Source organism: Lycorma delicatula, chromosome 4 (assembly GCF_047948215.1).
Source record: "Lycorma delicatula isolate Av1 chromosome 4, ASM4794821v1, whole genome shotgun sequence".
Lineage (NCBI taxonomy): Eukaryota > Metazoa > Arthropoda > Insecta > Hemiptera > Fulgoridae > Lycorma > Lycorma delicatula.
The window spans coordinates 25,527,088-25,545,497 of NC_134458.1; the positions used below are offsets into that span (position 1 = coordinate 25,527,088).

The 18,410-nt window shown below is 46.1% G+C and overlaps 1 protein-coding gene across 10 annotated transcripts in view; it reads left to right on the forward strand.

The window, feature by feature from the left end:
- LOC142323199 (inositol hexakisphosphate and diphosphoinositol-pentakisphosphate kinase 2-like) overlaps positions 1-18,410 on the forward strand; it is a 330,980-nt gene that overhangs the window by 71,568 nt on the left and 241,002 nt on the right. The window lies entirely within an intron of this gene.

Here is an 18,410-nt window from a genome sequence, read left to right on the forward strand (position 1 = left end):
TCCTGCTCTTGGAAGGGGGGGGGCAGGGACCGGGCCACCTGGAACTTAGAGGTCAAGGAGAAAATTGGCGAGTCAGTGTGGCGAGAGCCGCATTGTCGGACGGTGTGGGAGTTCCTTGATGCGGTTGCTATGTTCAACCAACATCAGTAGGTTACTTAGACTCCTACCGCACTGCTGTGGGAAGCTAACCTTGAGATATATGGCTGACCATCAGCCAACTAGGGCTTTAACACTCTTAGAGCCACACCTTTTTTTTTCTTTTTTTTATTTATTTTTTGACTGCTCCCCTGGGCCGGTCCGACTGGTTGGTATTACGCCACCCAGGGGAGTGCCTGTTATACTCTAATGGGCCTCCCCACCTACCGGCTGTATGTTCGGCAAGGCAGGTCGGCCCACCGGTCAGGTCTTTTGAGTCTCATTTGCCCTTCTGTATCGCTACGCCATACCTTGGAAAGTCGTGACGCATCAATGGGTCTTTTACACTTGTATAGACCTATTCTCCCTCGGAGTCCCCAGTGGATCCTTGGAACTGACACACCTAAGCATGCCAGCCCTCACCACTGGGGCTATCCACCCTACCCTAATCTATTCACTCAGAAGCCCAGTTTCCTCTCGTCTTCGTTTTTTACTGTTAAGATATTCCTGATAGTTCCTTCAATTCTTTTCCAATTGTCCTCACTATGTAGCATGTTATTCGTAATCTCCTCAGGTCTCATCGTTGATAAATTTGTGTCCCGTCTATTTTGTATCCATCTGATGCATTCCTTGAAGGTACGGTCTGCATCGTCCTCAATGCCGCAGTACATACAGGCCGGCGTTTGTCTTCTCCCAACTCTGTGAAGGTAATAATTAAAATTACCGTGGCCCGTAAAGTACTGCGACAAAAAGAAGTCATCCTCCCCGTGTTTCCTATCGATCCAACTCTCAAGGTCAGGGATTAGCTGTTTTATCCTGCTAGCAGGTCCTACCTCTCTCCACCTTTCTTTCCACCTAGTTATCAGCCTATGCTTAGCCTCCTGAGTTTCCAGTCCTTGCGATATCTCTACCCTGTAATGGGCCATTAAGTCGATTGGAGGTACTGCTGCCAAAACGCAAAGTGCCTCATAGGAGACTGTTCTGTAAGCGGAAATCACTCCCAGCAACAGCCTCCTATGCGTTCTCACAAGTCTATTTTTGTTTTTCTTGATTCGTAATGAAGTCCACCATACAGGCACTGCATACAATAAAGATGATACAACTGCCGATGCTGTCACCTTTCTTTTGGACGCTCTAGGAGCCTTCTTTGTTGACATGATCATATTTAACCCTTTTATCATGTTGTCCGCTTTATTGCATATACTATTAATATGTTCAGAAAAGGCACAATTTCTCTGAAAGAGAATTCCCAGATATTCCAGGCAGCTTGTTTCCATTATTTCCTGTCCATTCACAACAATGTTCAGACGTTCTATAACTCTTCTACCAGTAAACGTGATGAACTTACATTTGTTAATTGATAACATAAGTCCCTTTTCTTGCAACCATTCATGTATCTTTGCAAGCGCCATATTGGCCTTCTCCTGCACCTCCAATCCCGTCTTGCCCTGTACAAGGACTGCCAAATCATCCGCATAGGCTATTGTTTCCACACCAGGCGGATAGTCCAATTGTAGAATTATCATCAAAGGTGAGGACCCAAAACCGAACCTTGGGGAACTCCACCGTATATATTGAATATCAATTCTCCTTCTTGTGAATTCACTGTACAAGTCCTTTCTGAAAGGTATTTCGCCACCTGTCCATGAGTGGACTGCCATGTCATATTCCTGACCACCTCTAATTCTAAGCCTTTGTTTTTTTCTTCTAGCTTTTTGTAATGCTCTCCGGTAGCCCGCTATTTCGTCAGATCACCAGTATACTTGTCCCCTGCGATTGGTGGCTCTAATTTCCTTGTCCATTTCCTGCTGTATGATCGTTGTTAGAGTATCAGGTGTTGCCTCTAATATATTACGGAGCCTATATGCGACCCTTTCTACTATTCTTTCAGTCTGTTGTGCCGAAGGTCTTATTGGAAGCTGTCTATCCATGGTTACAAATACTCCATCCTTCATTATTAACTTAACAGCAAAGTGATCGCTTGCAATGTCCTGATCTAATACACGCCACTCATATTGCCATCAATGATGACCAAGTCCAATACTGAGCAATGGCCTCGAGCTTCAAACGTCGGAGTATTATCATTTATACAATAGTATCCAAAGGACTCCATTAAATCTGCAAGTAACTCTCCTCTCCGGTTATTATAGGAGCTACCAGCTAACCTCGATTTACAGTTGAAATCACCCATCATTATGACCTTCTTACTCTCACAAGATAGTATTCTATGAATACTATCCAGATACTTCTCGTAATCTCCAATACTTATGTTGGGTGATACATATGCTCCTGCTATAATTGTGGAGTCCGTCTCTGCCACTACAAATCCCTCTGTTCTTGTTTTGAAGCTCAATGCCAATCTTCCACTCATATTTTTTATTACTACATATCCAACAGTGTCAGCCATCCAACCGGTTTTGGCTGCTTCGTAGATATTAGGCTCCGTAATTATTATTATATCTATATTTTGTTCTATAGCCCTCCTGTTCTATAGCTCCTGTTTGTGTTTGCTAGAAGTACTTTAATCATTACTGTTACTAGTGCATGCCCAGGCTCCCGTTCTGTGGTCTTGACTGCCACAGTTCAGGCAGTTTTTGGGTTCCCGACAGTCCACTATTTTGTGACCCCTCCCTCCGCAGTTAAAACAGAGGTCCATCCTATCAGGGCCCTTACAGTCTTGCCTACGATGGCCTGAACCCCAGCATCGAAAACATTTATCTTCTTCCCTAATAAAGGCTCTGCAGTTGACCCAGCCGATACGTATTCTTTGTTCAACTAGTTTGCAGGCAGACCTGTGCGTTGTCACAACCGTCACATTTTGCGTTTCCGCATAACCTGGCCTAACAGATGAGATCCTCGTCTGATCTTTATCTTCAACTCTGGCCATAACCGCTGCCAATATCTCATCTTCAGACGTGTCATGTTCCATGTCTCTAATGTGAACCACAGTGCGTCTGCCTGCACGTCTCCTGAGATCAACCTGCAGATCCGCCGTCTTGTCACGAAGAATATTAGTGAAGTCTGCTGCCTTTTGTGCGCCCTGAATCCTGACATATAGTTCTTCGTTTCTACCTTTTCTTAATGATATGACGTCCTTCGCCTCATCACTGTCTACAGCAGACTTCATAGTTCTTAATAATTCTGCATAAGACTTTCCAGCAGCCTTAACTACAACTGTACGGCTCTCTTCCGCTGGAGGAGTAGCCCTTTTAATTTGAATTTGGCCGGGCCTAGTTTGTGCCGCCCTGCCAACCGTGTGCATAGTCAGTACTTTAACCGGTTCTTGTCTGTCCCTTGCTAAGTAAGAAATTATCTTTTTAGCATAATCGGCTATATTATTATTAGGCAATATAAATGATACATTGCTTGATTGTGCTATAATCTTTTGTATGGCTCTTAAAACAACACCCATTGTGACTTTATCAGAGTCTGATGAATCGTAAAAAATTTTATATTTACATTTCCTTACATCGAACAAATTGTCACCTATAATTGTTAATTCATCACGAAGGATTTCGCCAGCTTTATATCTTGGCCTCCGTGTTTCAGTATCTTCTCCTGTATTCATTTTATTTATATCGCTAATACTACATGTGTCACCCACCTCTGAGGGCAACTCTGTAACAGATTTCAGTTTTTCTCTCAAGAAGTTAGGCCATTTTCTTGGTAACAAGTCTAATAATTCATCCTCTTCTAACTCTTTGGCCAGTATTTGCTCTAAATCACTCTCCGCGACCACTATGTCTGTCTGTGTGATTTTTTCAAGAGGGGATGACAGCTCAGTAAGAGCATTTAGTCCCTCATAGATCTTTTTCAACTCTTGTTCATGAGTTCCTATATACTTGGCCAAACCTGGCCCCATATGTTGTTTTAAGGAGAGCATAGCTATACCAAGCTGGTAAATAAGACTCCCCAGAGTGTCTGGTGAGACGTCTTCTTCAGAGGACCCCTGCCGGGCCCTCTTCTTACCTTTTGCCTCAGTCTTTTTGGTACCTGCCGTCTTCTGAGATCTGGTACTTTGTGATAATCTACCCTCTAGTGGAAGAGACCCTCTTCTACGCATCATGTATTCCCGGAGACTCAGGGACCGACCCTAAGTCCAACGGGGTAGGAGACAAAAAAAAAAAAAATATATATATAAATGATAGCTTGATAAACTAAGTTACAGCAGTCTATCTTATCAAGAGATAACAACAACTGAAATTAATTAAATTAACTCCAGTATCAAAAGTTTATCAATTTGAAAAATAATAAACAATATTATCGACAGTTTCAATTGTCTATGCCATCCGCTAAAGATAAGCTACACCCGAATCGAAAACAACTCAAGATAACCACCACTAACTCCCACTAACCACTGCGACCAGCAGTCAACTGTGAACCTTATTGCCAATAGCAATAAGGCCACTCAAATAAAAAACTCAATAAAAAGTTCAATCCGCAACCAAAAAATCACCAAATTATACTAAACACTCCCGAAAGTTTTCCACCGTCGATTCCCGATTCCAAAAATCAGATATAAAAACCGTTGATCTGAAAAATACCAGTATAAGACAGAGCGCACAACAATACGTCCGACCGCAACAAAAACTTCCACTCAACTTCTCGGCCTCTTGGCTAAGATCAAAGTGTAGCGCCACACCTAAATCAGTAAAACTTCACCCCAGGCCAGACATCTTTTATTTATTTATTAAGACCATTACGTCTGCATCAAAATTATACACGTGGCCGTTCTGACGTTGCAAAAAACGTATCAGATTGATACACATGGCGCTAAGAGTGTTAATATGGTGGACAGGTACTTGCTGGCATTCAGCGACCTAGGCGTGGGAGCCGATTGCTGTCTAGACAAAATAAATTTTAATTTACGGATGTCATATTTATTTTTAGTAGTTGATGGGGTGCACCTACCCATTTTAATAAACATATGACAAGTGAGCGGTTGGGACACGTAAGCCGGTGGTGCATGGACCGCGCTTATCCGCTCACGCTGTAAGGTAAGTTCTAGGAGTTATTTAGGACACCGGTCGCTAAACCGTTTCGAAGCTCAGTAGCCGTTTGCGGCACAGACATTCAGTCTTATGCTTTAGGGCGACCGAATTAGGGGTGGTGGTGGGAGAAATGCCAAGCAAACCGATGTCCATTGTAGACATTTGTAAACTGCTGCTGCTTACATGATTTACTTGTCATTAACTATTAACAACCTTCAGCTATTTCTTTCATGAAGTCACCCTGAAGTTGCTGGAAGAGCAGTGCTGGCTAATTGAGCTAGTGAGACTTGTTCATAGGACTTGAATGCTGCAGTTATTAGCCGTCGGCAGGGAGCTGTGAAATCGTACCGTTTTTTTAACTTTTGTTGATAGTAACTGGTTTATTAGATATGGCTTATTTCATCGGCATTCTATCCTTACTTAAGGATATGTACATAAGGAAGCTTTTTATTATCTTAGAAAGAACACTTGAGCTATGTTATTTTCAAAATTAAAAAATCTACAAAATTAAGTTTTTGTGAGATGCTAATTCCAGTAATTTCTAAAAAGTTGGACTTCATCATCGTTATTGTAGTGTTGAATGTTTATACAGTCTCTTCACCGTATTCTCCGATAAAGATATCATCCCGTCTGCTCTGTTATGCTTATTCAAACCGTTACCTTTTCCTACAATTGCGGATCTCATTCTAAATATTAATTTATCTATGAAAGAGTTTGTTTGTTGTTTACATTTAAGTTCTTGACTCCCAAAAACGTTTTTTTTGTGTTTTTTCAAATTGTTAAAAATAATATCTTTGGATTAAAAAAAAAAATTTCATCGCTTAGAAGCTCGGTCGTGAATCTGTTAACGAAAATTAAGTATGTTGTTACGTAACTAAAAATGTAAAAACGGTAAATAAAAATTTATATAAAATTCTCGTATAATAAATCATGCCCTGATTGAATTCTGAATGTAAAAGTATTTTTAAAGATTCTTGTTATGTCATGTCATATTACTGAACGATTTTGTTATAGTTTGTCCAAGCCGAATCGGCACAGATTTGATGAACAGCATAGCTGTATAGGCTGTGCATTTGTATATTTGTTAATATATTATATTTTTTTGTTTAAAATTCTCAATTTGATTTAATTCTTATTTTTTACTTTTTAGAGGGTTTTTCTAATTTGTTTCCTTTTTTTATTAATGTTAATATTAATATTAGCTAAATAAAAGCTTTTTTAAAAAATATTTTTTTATATGAAATCAAATATATATTTGTAATTTTTATTGTTACACATCGAAGTTACATACGCGTACTAAATTTCAATCATTTTCATACGATAGTTGATGAGAAATGAACGTTTTCAACTAAATGCATGAATTTAGCGTAGGGGTAGCGCGTGGGTGCGTGGGGGTGGGTCATATTAAATTTCGACCCGTAACGCTGTATTGTCATTGAAGTTTCATACGTGTACCAAATTTCATTGATTTTCATACGATAGATCAAAAGATATAGCAGTTGCAAGATTTGATTATTACTAAAGCGCTAAAATAAAAGCTTTTAATAACGATAAGATAAAAAAAAAAATATATACCGTAAAATTTATTACACCGTATATATATTGTCTTCCACGAGTATTATATAGCCCTGCGCTAGCTAGACAACCATCACCTAGATCCGATCTGTGCCAGTTCGGCTTGGACAAGCCATACCAAGTAATTAATCGTATTGAGTAAAAGCATAGAGAAAAAGTACAGTTAATTCTAGTTTTATGTTCGCCCATTTTACATTGTTTTGTTATATTATGCGCATAATGTGTTAAAAAAATAAAATATTTTAATAGCGTACTAACCGATGTACAGAGTGTATTCTAACAAGTGGCAACTTTTTTTAAATACAATGCCGTGCTACCGTAGTTAATTTTGGAGTTACATCAGTAGGAATGAACATATGTGCTAATCTCTTATCGGTTTGTCTGGCATTTCTCCCACCACCACCCCATTCGGTCGCCCTAAAGCATAAGACCGAATGTCTGTGCCGCAAACGGCTACTGTGCCTCAAAACGGTTTAGCGACCGCTATCCTAATTAGTTCTTAGAGCTTACCTAACTGCGTGAGAGGAATAAGCGTTGTGACCTACACCACTCGCTTGCGTGTCCCACCGCTCACTTGTCATATATTACTAAACTGGGTAGGCGCAACCCGTCTACGTACTAAAATATATGACTTTACAATAAATTACAATTTATTCCATCAAAGACAGCAATTTGCAGCCACGCCTAGGTCGCTGAATACCAGTAAGTACCTGTCTACCATATTATAGCGCTTGGAGCTATATTTGACAGATGGCAAGCCATTTCTCGAGGGTAGCTTACTACAGCTAGCGGTAAAAGTCTTATATTATTTAAACTATTGATGCCGGTTGAACAAAGCAATGGCATCAAGGCACACCCACATGGCCGACAATGCGGCTCACGCCACATTGACTCGCCGCTTATGAATGGCCAATTTTCCCCTTTACTACTAAGTTCCAGGGTGTCCTGAGTTCTGCCCCCCCCCCTCAAAGAGCTGGGCAGTCAAACATCAGGTGTTCGTTCGACTGGACCTCCCCGCAGACGCTAGGCTCATCAGCTGCCAGGCGGAACGGAAACAAATATTGTTTCAAATTCGCGTGGTTGGAGAGAGCACTTGGACTCCCGTTGCTCTTAAAAACGAACTAGAGGCGTACCATCCCCCCAAGTCCTGTATAAATCTATACAAGGACCTACGCTTAGTAATGGCGTGCCATTCTTGCTCCCATGCTTCCATCGCGAGGCTGTAAAGCCTCCTCCGCAAGCAGGAGATGGGCAGCTGTTCGAAATCTAGAACCGATGTATTGCGATCACCGCTCCGCTCCAGTACAGGCCCGGCTCGAAACCGCATCCCAAATACCTCGGCCTTCCGGTCTCTTTGCAATTTCCACATGGCTACTTGAACTTTCACCACAATCAAATGGGAGAGCCTTTCCCGATACATTGGTAGCCTCGTTGGAGGTTGTTACTAATCTCTTGTCGGATTTTAACAAATTGAAATGAAAGATCTGAAAGAGCAATACGATTGTGTAAAATTTTGGTTCAAATTTGATAAAACTTTTACAGATACATTTAAAATGCTTCAGCATACATTTGAAGAAGACTATATGAACAGATTGTAGTGATATGAATGATTTAATTGTTTTAGAAGGAGGGAGAACATATTTACTGATGAAGATCCCAAACCTGAACGACATTCCATGTTAATAAATAATGATAGCATTGATACAGTTTGTGAAGATAGCCGCTTATCTGTAAGAGAAATTGCTGAGGAAGTGGGAGTTAGTACAGAATCATACCTTGCAATGTTAATGGAATAATCTAGCATGCAGCAGATTTCTGCAAAATTGTGCTGTGTTTGCTGACTGATGATCAGAAGGAGAGTGATATTAACATCATTCAAGACCTTGACTGGATGGAGTAAGAAACTGCGTGTAAGGTAGACGTGTAGTTGGCTGCTCCGCTATTTTTGGTTTTTTGACTGGGATTTTGTAGTTATTTTTTTGCTACGTGCATTGGAAACTGTTGGTTAAAGTGTATTGGAGGTGTTATTAAAGTTTCAGTGATTTTGGTTAACGGACAAATTTTTTATTGTGAGTTTTCTGTGATAGATCTTGTTACTATTATCGATAAGGTCTATAGTTGCTCGTTCTGGAGCCATACGAGTTTCAACAGAACGGACAGTTGTTTACTGTAGAAGTGACGTTAAGAGGACTTTGAAAATTTCTGAAGTTTTTCTGGCGAGTAAATAAGTCCCACGGTATTTTATAAGAGGAACAAGGCTGCCGACCTTCACGTTGATATAAAAAGCAGAGCTGGAAGGAGAACTGTTGTGCACGTCCGAGATGTCGAGCATGAGACAACAGAGCAAGAGGTTATGGCTGCCATTATAAATCGCGTGGGTTCTAGCGAGGAAGTCAAGATAACATCCATGAGGAAAGGTTTTGGCGAGACACAAAATATTACGGTCATGACCTCTTACAGAGCGGCATGCAAACTGGTCGAGGAAAGAATAAGAATCGGATTGATTAGTTGCCGGGCGTACATCCGGGAAGATAAAGACAGGTGCTACCGTTGTTGGGGCACGGGCCATAGAAGGCACGAATGTAAGGGCCCAGATATGCTCGATTTGTGCTTCACTGCGGTAGCAGAGGTCACAAGATAGCGAAATGTCTTGAACCTAAGCAATGCCTCGATTGTAAGAGCGGTGAACACAGGACTGGAGCATGGCAATGTAAGAAAAAATTGCATGATTAGGACTATGTTAGCGAATGCCAATAGGAGTATTCTCGCTCACGACTTAATTAGTCGTGTTGTTGCAGACAAGAACGTAGACCTCCTTGTGGTCACCGAACCCAATAAATATGAAGCTGCCAAACTTGGATGGACTGTTGATATGTCGGGAGATGTTGCCATTATGGACGTAAGTCATAGTATACAATGGAATTTCAAGTTTAGAGGTAGTGGCGTGGTGTCTGTTGAGACCGAAACAACTATATTCGTGGGTGTGTACATTTCGCCCAACATTGCGATCGCGGACTTTACTAACTTCATCGACACTTTACAAAGTGTGATTACCAATTCAACCAAGAGGATCGTAATGTTGGGTGATTTTAACAGCAAAATGGTGGCGGCTGGCAGTCGACACACCAACAGGAGGGGACAGATCCTTGCCGATCTCCTGGAAACTGCCGGCTGCATCTGCATTAATGACGATACGCCCACGTACGTAGCGAGAGGTCATCGGTCGGTGCTTGACCTCACCATCCTGGACTGTAGGTGGAGGAGGAATTAGTACCAGTGGATGGTTCTCTCAGAAGATATAGCGAGCGATCACCGCGCCTCTATCTTGGATCTGAAAGACGTAGATTTCAGGCGTGAAGTGCACTCCCCCCCACCGAGATTCTCATCAGTACAAATAGAGCAAATCGTCAACAGGACTGCAAGTAGACTGTCTGATAGACATCAACAATCACCTGAGGCTTTATCTAATATAATAAAGCAGGAAATGGACAGAATGGCAGCTAACAATACAAGGAGGCGCTCCGTATATTGGTGGACTGCTGAAATTGAAGCAATGAGACAAGAGCTCCAGTCCCTTAGGAGAAGGAAACAACGTATTCTTAGAAATAACAGAGAAGGGTACCAGGAAATAGCCAATAGATACCTCGAGGCAAGAAGAACGCTCAATAAAGCTATTAAGAGACGTAAAAAGGATTGCTGGATCAGGCTCAGCTTGACAGCAATCCCTGGAGCCAGGCATTGGTTAGCTGGCATTTCTCCCGCCACCACCCCATTCGGTCGCCCTAGAGCATAGACCAAATGTACTGTGCCAATAAACGGCTACTGTGCCTCGAAACAGATTTGCGACCTCGTTACCTAATTGCTCCTAATGAGCTCCTATCATGCGTGAGGGGTTAAGCTGGGCGCCATACAGCACCCGCCTATGTGTCCCTACCGCTCACTTGTCACACTAAAACTAAATCGGGGAGGCGCACCCCTTGTTACAATTAAAACAATAAAGTTACATGTTAAAAGACGGCAATTTAAGCCGCCACGCCTCGGTCGCTGTTTGCCAGCTAGTGTCTGTCCACCATTTAAGCGCTTGGAGCTTTATTGGCTGATGGCAGTCATTATTTCCAGGAAGGTTTTCACCGACACGCTACAGGAATCAATAATTCCCCATTAAAATTAAACTTAAACTACCGATGACGGTTGAACATCGCAACCTCATCGAGGAACTCCCACACGGTCCGACAATGCGGCTCACGCCACATTGACTCGCCGTTTATGAGCGGCCAGTTTTCCCCCCTGACCTCTAAGTTCCAGGGTGGCCCGGTCTCTGGCCCCCCCAAGAGCAGGGCAATCGAACATTAGGTGTTCGTTCGACTGGCCCTCCCCACAGACGCACAACTCATCAGCCGCTAGGCGAAACCTGAACAGATATTGCATCAAATTCACGTGGTTGGTGAGCACTTGGGCACCCGCCGCCCTTAAAAATAAACTTGAGGCATACCATCCCACCAGATCCTGTATAAATCTATACAGGGATCTTCCCTTAGACGTGGTGTGCCATTCATGCTGCCATGCCTCCATCGCGAGGCCCCAAAGCCTCTTCCGCAGGCGGGAAATGGGCAACTGTTCGAAATTTAGGCCCGGTGCATTGTGATCACCGTTCCGTTCCGGTTCTAGCCCGGCCCGAAACCGTATCCCAAATACCTCGGTTTCCCGACCTCTTCGCAACTTCCACATGGCTGCTCGAACTTTCACCACTAAATCGATTGGGAGAGCCTTTCCCAATACGGTAGTAGCCTCGTAGGAGGTTGTTTTAAAAACACCAGTGCATACAATTAAGGCTCTGCGCTGGGCACTCCTTAAATTTAGAAGCAGTGCTCTATTTCTATCCAACCTATGCGCCCAAACTGGCGCCGCGTATGCAATCATAGACTCGAAGACACCTCGGTACACTAAGTACATTTGGCGACCAGAAAGCCCGTAGTCTTTCCGAGCAATCCTTCTAAGTTTGTGCATCACAGAGACGGCGTCCGCCGCAACTTGTTTAATGTGGTTGCTAAAAAGCAACTTATCATCAAACAAAACACCTAGGTACTTATGAACCCTTACTCGGCTGATTACACAGCCTTTATACTTAATGTGGGGGTTTCGACTGCATGATAATTTGTCTGCGCCCTTTAGAAGCATAAACTTCGTCTTGGGCACAGAAATCTTTAAATTTTGCATGTCCATCCAGTTTTCGGCGGTTGACAAAGCCGCCTGCGCTCTACTTTCCAGCTGTGGTCGTGAATTTCCACGAACTAAAAGGAGACAGTCATCGGCGAAAGCCTGGGCCGTGACTCCTTCTGGGAATGTCAACCCCAGAAATCCATCGAACACCAGGTTCCACAGCAGGGGACCGAGAACGGAACCCTTCGGGCTTCCCCTGGTGACGGATTTTTCCACAACTAGGTGCGCATCTTTAAACAGGGCCGTACGGTTAGACAAATAGTCTCGTACCACGGCCTGTATGGCTTCGGGAACATCGCGGCGTTCCAAAGCATAGAGGACAGTACTCCAACACAAAGAAGGAAATGCTGCCTCTATATCAATAAAAATAGCCAAAACATATTTGCAGTCGGCGCTTTCCACCTCGGTAAGAGCATTTAAGATGCAATCCTCGGTGCCAACCCCTTTCATGAAGCCATATTGGCCTCGATTTAGAATACAGCTCATATCGATGCCTTCTTCGAGCCGTTCCACAACCAGCCTTTCCAGCAACTTGCCGAGAACCGGCAAGAGGCTGATGGGTCGATAACTGCCGACCTCACCAGGATCCTTTCCAGGTTTCAGGATTACCCTTACCAAAGCCACCTTCCAGCAAGCCGGAAAGCAGCCCCAGTTTAGGCATCCCGTGAACAGTCTGCCCAGTGGCTCTCTTATGACAGGCAATAAATGATGGAAAATATCCGGGTCAAGTTGGTCAATCCCCGGTGCCTCCCTAGTGCCATTCGAGAAACCACTCGGTCTATATCTTCGGGTTCCACGGTCCGAACGCCAGGGAATGGTGTTTCACCCGCCCTAACGCCGATTTCCGCTTCCCCCTCCGGAGCATCTGGAAACAGAGTATCCAGGAACGCCCGGTAAGTCGCCACAGATGTTAATGTGTGGTCACGACCACCTAACCCGCACCGAACACTGGACAACACGTGCAATGGCTTCGGTCGGTAACAAGTCTTCGCGAGCTGCCAGGGATCGCGCTGCAATTCCCGCATGGAGTCTTTCCAAAACTTGAGTTTGGCTTCCTTGATGGCGTGAACATATTCGTTACGGGCGCGCCGGAAGGTCCGCAGACGCTCAGCGCGCACGTCGTTGACAGTGATCCCCGTTAGGGGGCAACGCTGGTATCTTGCCCGAGCGGACCTCACTCTTGCGCGCAGCACACTAAGGTCAGAGGACCACCATTTCTTGCCGGGCCTCCGTCTGCCTTCCACAGACGACCCCCCGGAAAATGGGGTCATGACGGCTCCAGGCACGCTCAGATCAGCGGACTGGCTGCTTGTGACGGCTCCATTGGCCTAGGCCGCCGTAGGACCTCGTCGCAACCAGTCTTGATGGCCCGGCCGATTAGTGGAGCCAGGCATATCGTATTGTGACCAAAAAGTTCGGGAGACATATGTCTATCCTCAATAAGACCAGTGTTGCAAGGGAGGTAGCCAGGTTGTTCCCGCATACAGTGCCTGATATCGTGAGATCCACACCTTGCGACAATAGAAGATTCACCATGGAAGAGCTACAACTTGCGGCAAGGAGTTTGGCAACCAAAAAGAGCCCTGGCCCGGACAAGATTCCCGCGGCAGTGATCAAGGGGCTGGTTCAGAAGGCTCCCTGGGAAATGGTCGAGATTGCCAGCCACGACATGGAGAACGGAGACTTCCCCGACTGCTGGAAGGAGGCCAGAGTGGTATTCATACCTAAAGGCACCTCTTCGGAGGAAGATATAACCTATAGACCCCTGAACCTCCTTAACATGATGGGAAAGCTAGTAGAAAAGATGCTGGCTGGCCGCATCATCAAAGAACTAGAAGAGGGAGCCGGAATCAGTCCTAACCAGTACGGGTTTATGCGGGGGCGATCCACCGTGCAGGCTATCTGCCGAATTTCGGGATGGGCCGACGAGGTGAAGAGAGGCACTTGGCGAACCAGGAGAATTCCACTGATGCTGTCACTAGACATAAAAACGTTCGGGGCTATTAATTGGGGTCACATTAATGACGCAATTGCGGCTAGGGGCCTCAGCCCGTACCTGCGTAGGCAAATTGAATGTTACTTGTCCAACAGAGGATGTCTGGTAGAAGCACAGGAACAAACAGTACATTTTCAAATGCACGGTGGAGTTCCGCAGGGCTCTGTTCTGGGGCCGTTGTGTTGGCTGGTGATTATAGATGAACTCCTTCAGAAGGAGTTTCCTGTCGGCGTCCAGGTCCTGGCTTATGCAGATGACCTTGCAGTCCTCGTAGAGGGAAGGACGGTCTTGGAGGTGCGGGAGAGGGTGTATGCGGCCATCGACACTGTACAGGAGTGGTTGAGGTCCAGGGGTCTGCAACTGTCTACGGAAAAATGCCGGTGTATTGCCTTTACGGGTAGAAGAGTGCTAGAACCGTTCAATATTTCCATCAACGGTCATGCTATAGAAGAAGCGAATAACATCAAGTACTTGGGAGTTATCCTCCAGAAAAACGGTAGATACACCGAGCACATAGTCAATGTATGCAACAAGGCAGAAAGGATGATAAAAAGTCTAAACATCATTATGTCATCGCAGAATGCCCCTCGGGCCTGAAAGCGCCGTTTACTGGCGACCACCGTCGCGTCTTCGCTTATGTATGCCGTTCCGGCCTGGTGGCGCTCTATCGCCATCAGGCGCAACAAAGAGAGACTGGCGAGGACGTACAGGTGTGTGCTCCTAGGTGTTGTGTCCGCATACAGGACAGTGTCCTATGCCGCCCTGTGCGTGTTATCGGGTACACCTCCTATTGACCTAATCGCAAAAAAGAGGGTGGAGAGGGCACAAGGCAAGGCAGAACAAGAGGTCAGGGATGCCGTTTATAATATCTGGCAGGAAAGATGGTCGCAGGAAGCTGTGGTTCGATGGACGAGAACCCTCATCCCCAACATCAAGCCGTGGTTGTCGAGAAGATTTGGTGAGGTTGATCATCACCTATCACAGTTTTTTACAAGACATGGTTCCTTCAATAACTACCTGCACAAAATAGGCAAGAGAGAAGAGCCAATTTGCAACTACTGCAACGAGATAGATGATGCTGAGCACACCTTTTTTGAGTGCAATAGGTGGGACACACTTAGACATAGTAAGGCACTCACAGGTATAACTCCAGAGACAACAATAGACTACATGCTAAGAAGCGAGTCAAACTGGAATAATTTTGCTAGTTTTGTTAGGCAAGTTGTTCTACAGAAATACTCCGATGAGAGAAGACAAGGTGTTGGCTATAATAGGACTGGGTGGACAGCCTTGCTGGTGAGGTCCAGCATGCTGCGGTGTGTTGGCACTGATGAGCCACCAAGGACTCCACGGGTAACAGTCAGGCAACAGCACACTGAATACTGAAGGGACCCGACGCCGCGTCGCGGCGAACTGGGTCTGGCGTGGTGTCCAAAAGGGCAATATTAATAAAGAACTCTCAAAAAGAGCTAACCGGTAGGCCGACCTGCCTTGCCGGTATATAGCCGGTAGGTGGGGAGGCCTATTTGAGTTTAAAGACACTCCCCTGGGCGGCGTAATACCAACAAGTCGGTCCGGCCCAGGGGAGCTGAGAGAAAAAAAAAGTTTATAAGAGGATACCTTTATCCCAACGTAACTTCCTACCCTTTTCGATTTCAACCAAACCTTTGGGATCTTTATCGATCCGGATTCCCTGACCCCCGAAAAAAGTTTTGACCTCATTTTGGGTTTATGTATTTTACCGCCCCCTGATCTCCCAAAATTCTCCCCTGCCTCCCTTTTATTTTATCATGTGGGTACTCTGCGGATGCTGAAATCGGTTTTGAAACAGTTTTTCGCATTTTCAAAGAGATTGGACTAGCCGTTTGACCCCCGTACTACGAATTGCAAGCATATTACCGGTGTTTTTTCTGCGAGGACAGTGGTCTACGTACCCGTCGTCGGGGCTGTACAACGATCGGTGGCTGTTAGTTAACCTACGTTGCTGCAGCGTTACGACAAAGTAGCAGCGTGTGTGTTGCAGTAGTGCCACCGTCGGCTAAATAAGGACGTTTCCTTTGTTACTGTCGTTGTCCCCAATACGTAGTTGGTGAGGCCAGATAAACTTTCAGATCCTCTGGCAGACTCGGGAAGCGATTTCGCTCCGACCTCGCCTTTGGTCATTAGGAGTTTTTAACTTCTGACTCCTCGAGTAGGCTGCGGAACAGACGGTCCGGTCGAGGAAGATTTAGTTGGACGCTCGCCTGGTCTTGTGGCAGGTGTTAGTTTCGTACAAGCTGTGTCCGTAGTGCCTGGCGACACAGCTGGTGTATTTTTAATAAGCTCGTCCAGCGATGGAGTAACCCGGGGGAGATTGTTTGGAAGACTTGGTCGGATTGGCCAAGGACCTGGTCTCCGGTTACCCCTTCATGCCAAGGAGGTCAATCGGTAGGTCGCCGCCGCGGCCCCGGTCTTCCGCAAAGGAAGTCACGGAAGCCCCTCGGGTAGTGGAGCGCCCGAGCGAATTGACATTGCAGCAAAACCTGCGGGACACCTCTGTTTCGAGCGGTACGGAAAAGGCGAAAGCTGAATCCGTGAAACGAGGGCATGGTACTGGTGAGGGGAGGGGGCGCTAAGTCCGAAGGACGCCTCCCAGCGAAGTCGGGGAAGGCGGAAGGCAATAGCGCCGATTCTGCTCCTGGACGCGAGGTTTCTGGGGGGAAGCCTGTTCTAAGGCAGGTGACCTCTGGAACTGAAGGCCTAGGGCGAATCGAGGAAATGAGGGCCGAATGGGCCAAGATTTTCTCAAAAAAGGAATCTCGAGTTGCGACAGTTAGTGGACTCGTGTTTGAGCGAATGTGGTTTGTTGGTCTCGAGTCTGGCTATGAAATGTGAAGGCCTTCAGGGTGCGAACCTTGCATTAGATTCAGTCGTTAGTCGACTGAAGGGTTAGTCAAGGAGAAGGTTAAAAAGCCTGTCTCCTTTGCCTCGGTAACGGCCGCGCCTGCGTCTAGGCGAGTTGGTCCGCCGCCGCCAGCCCAGGTGCCGGCAATCAAAATTAAGCGGGCCACTGTTAAGGTGGTGCCGATTTAACCTGATCAGGGGGTTTCGTCAGCGATGACGGAGCTAACCATTAAAAAAATCCTGGAGCCGAGGAGGGAAAAGTTCCAAATCACCCGGGTCACAAAAACAAGGGATCATGGAGTTGTCCTGGAGTTAGTTAATGAGCGACAGGCTAAACAACTGCTGGAGGCCGAAGTTCTTGCCAAGAACGGGCTGAAGGCTCAGCTGCTGGCCGAGCGTAGGCCGCAGATATTGATCTATGATATGCCGAGGGCGTCAAGGGTAGAGAAGCCTGAAATCCTCAAGGCGATACACAGCCAAACTCCAGTATTGGATATGGCTGTCGAGGACTTCCTTAGGGAAGCCAAGGTGGTCCGACAGCTGGGGAGGAAGGAATTCCTGAAGAGTTCCTGGGTTCTCGAGACCTCGCCTAAGATCCGGCAGGTCTTAGTGGGCGGTGGAAGATTGTTTGTCGGGTGGACTGCCTGTAGGGTAGTCGACCATATCGAGGTAGACCGATGCTATAAGTGTCAGGGCTTTGGACACACCTCACTCCGATGCCGGACGCAGAAGGAGATGTGTGGCCACTGTGCCGCTTCGGGGAACGGCAGCCAACTGCTCTGCCAAATCGTCGCCTGCCAAGTGCGCCGCCTGTGCCCAGGTGAAAGGCAGCTATGCTGGACACCGGGTCGGGGGTAGGCAGTTCAAGCTGTATGAAATTGCTCGGGCTAAAGCTGTAAAGAACATAGCTTATGGCGACGCCTGAACGGCAGGAAGCCCTCGAGGACGACTTTCACCCATTCGAACGCCTGCGCCTGGGGTAGGTAAACGTGCACCATTCCCGGGCGGCCACGAATGAGGCCATGAGGCTTCATGAGGAGTATAATCTCGAGGTCCTCGGTCCAGGAGCCGGACACGGTCGCGGATAGGGTGGTCGGCTTCCACGGGATGAATGTTATTGTGGGGGACGGCCGCTTTCTGCGATTTTGGTGAGCTCTGAAGCTTTGGGTGTCTTCTGGATGCCGCAGTGGTCTGACGAGCAATTCAACGTCGTGCGGATCACGAAGGGTACGCTAGATATGTCGTACTAGTGTCGGGATACTTCCAGCTTGGATGGGGTATCGACGACTTGGTGGCGAAGTTGGGTAGGATTGTGGACGGTCTCCCGGGCACCAGAATGTTGGTTGCTCTGGACGCTACCGCCTAGGGTTCACCACTCACAGACCCCAGAGGCGCTGGCCTCGAACAGTTCGTAGAAGCCAGGAACCTCTACATGATTAATGATGCGGAGCAGCAGCCAACATTCTCTTGCGAACTGAGGGAAAGTTATATAGACGTCACTTTGGTGACGGGCGACTTGTTTCGGAAGATAAGTAGTTGGGCTGTCTGGCCCGAGGCCAGTGTGAGCGATCATAGGCTGATAACCTATGATATTGCTTATGGAGGCGGTC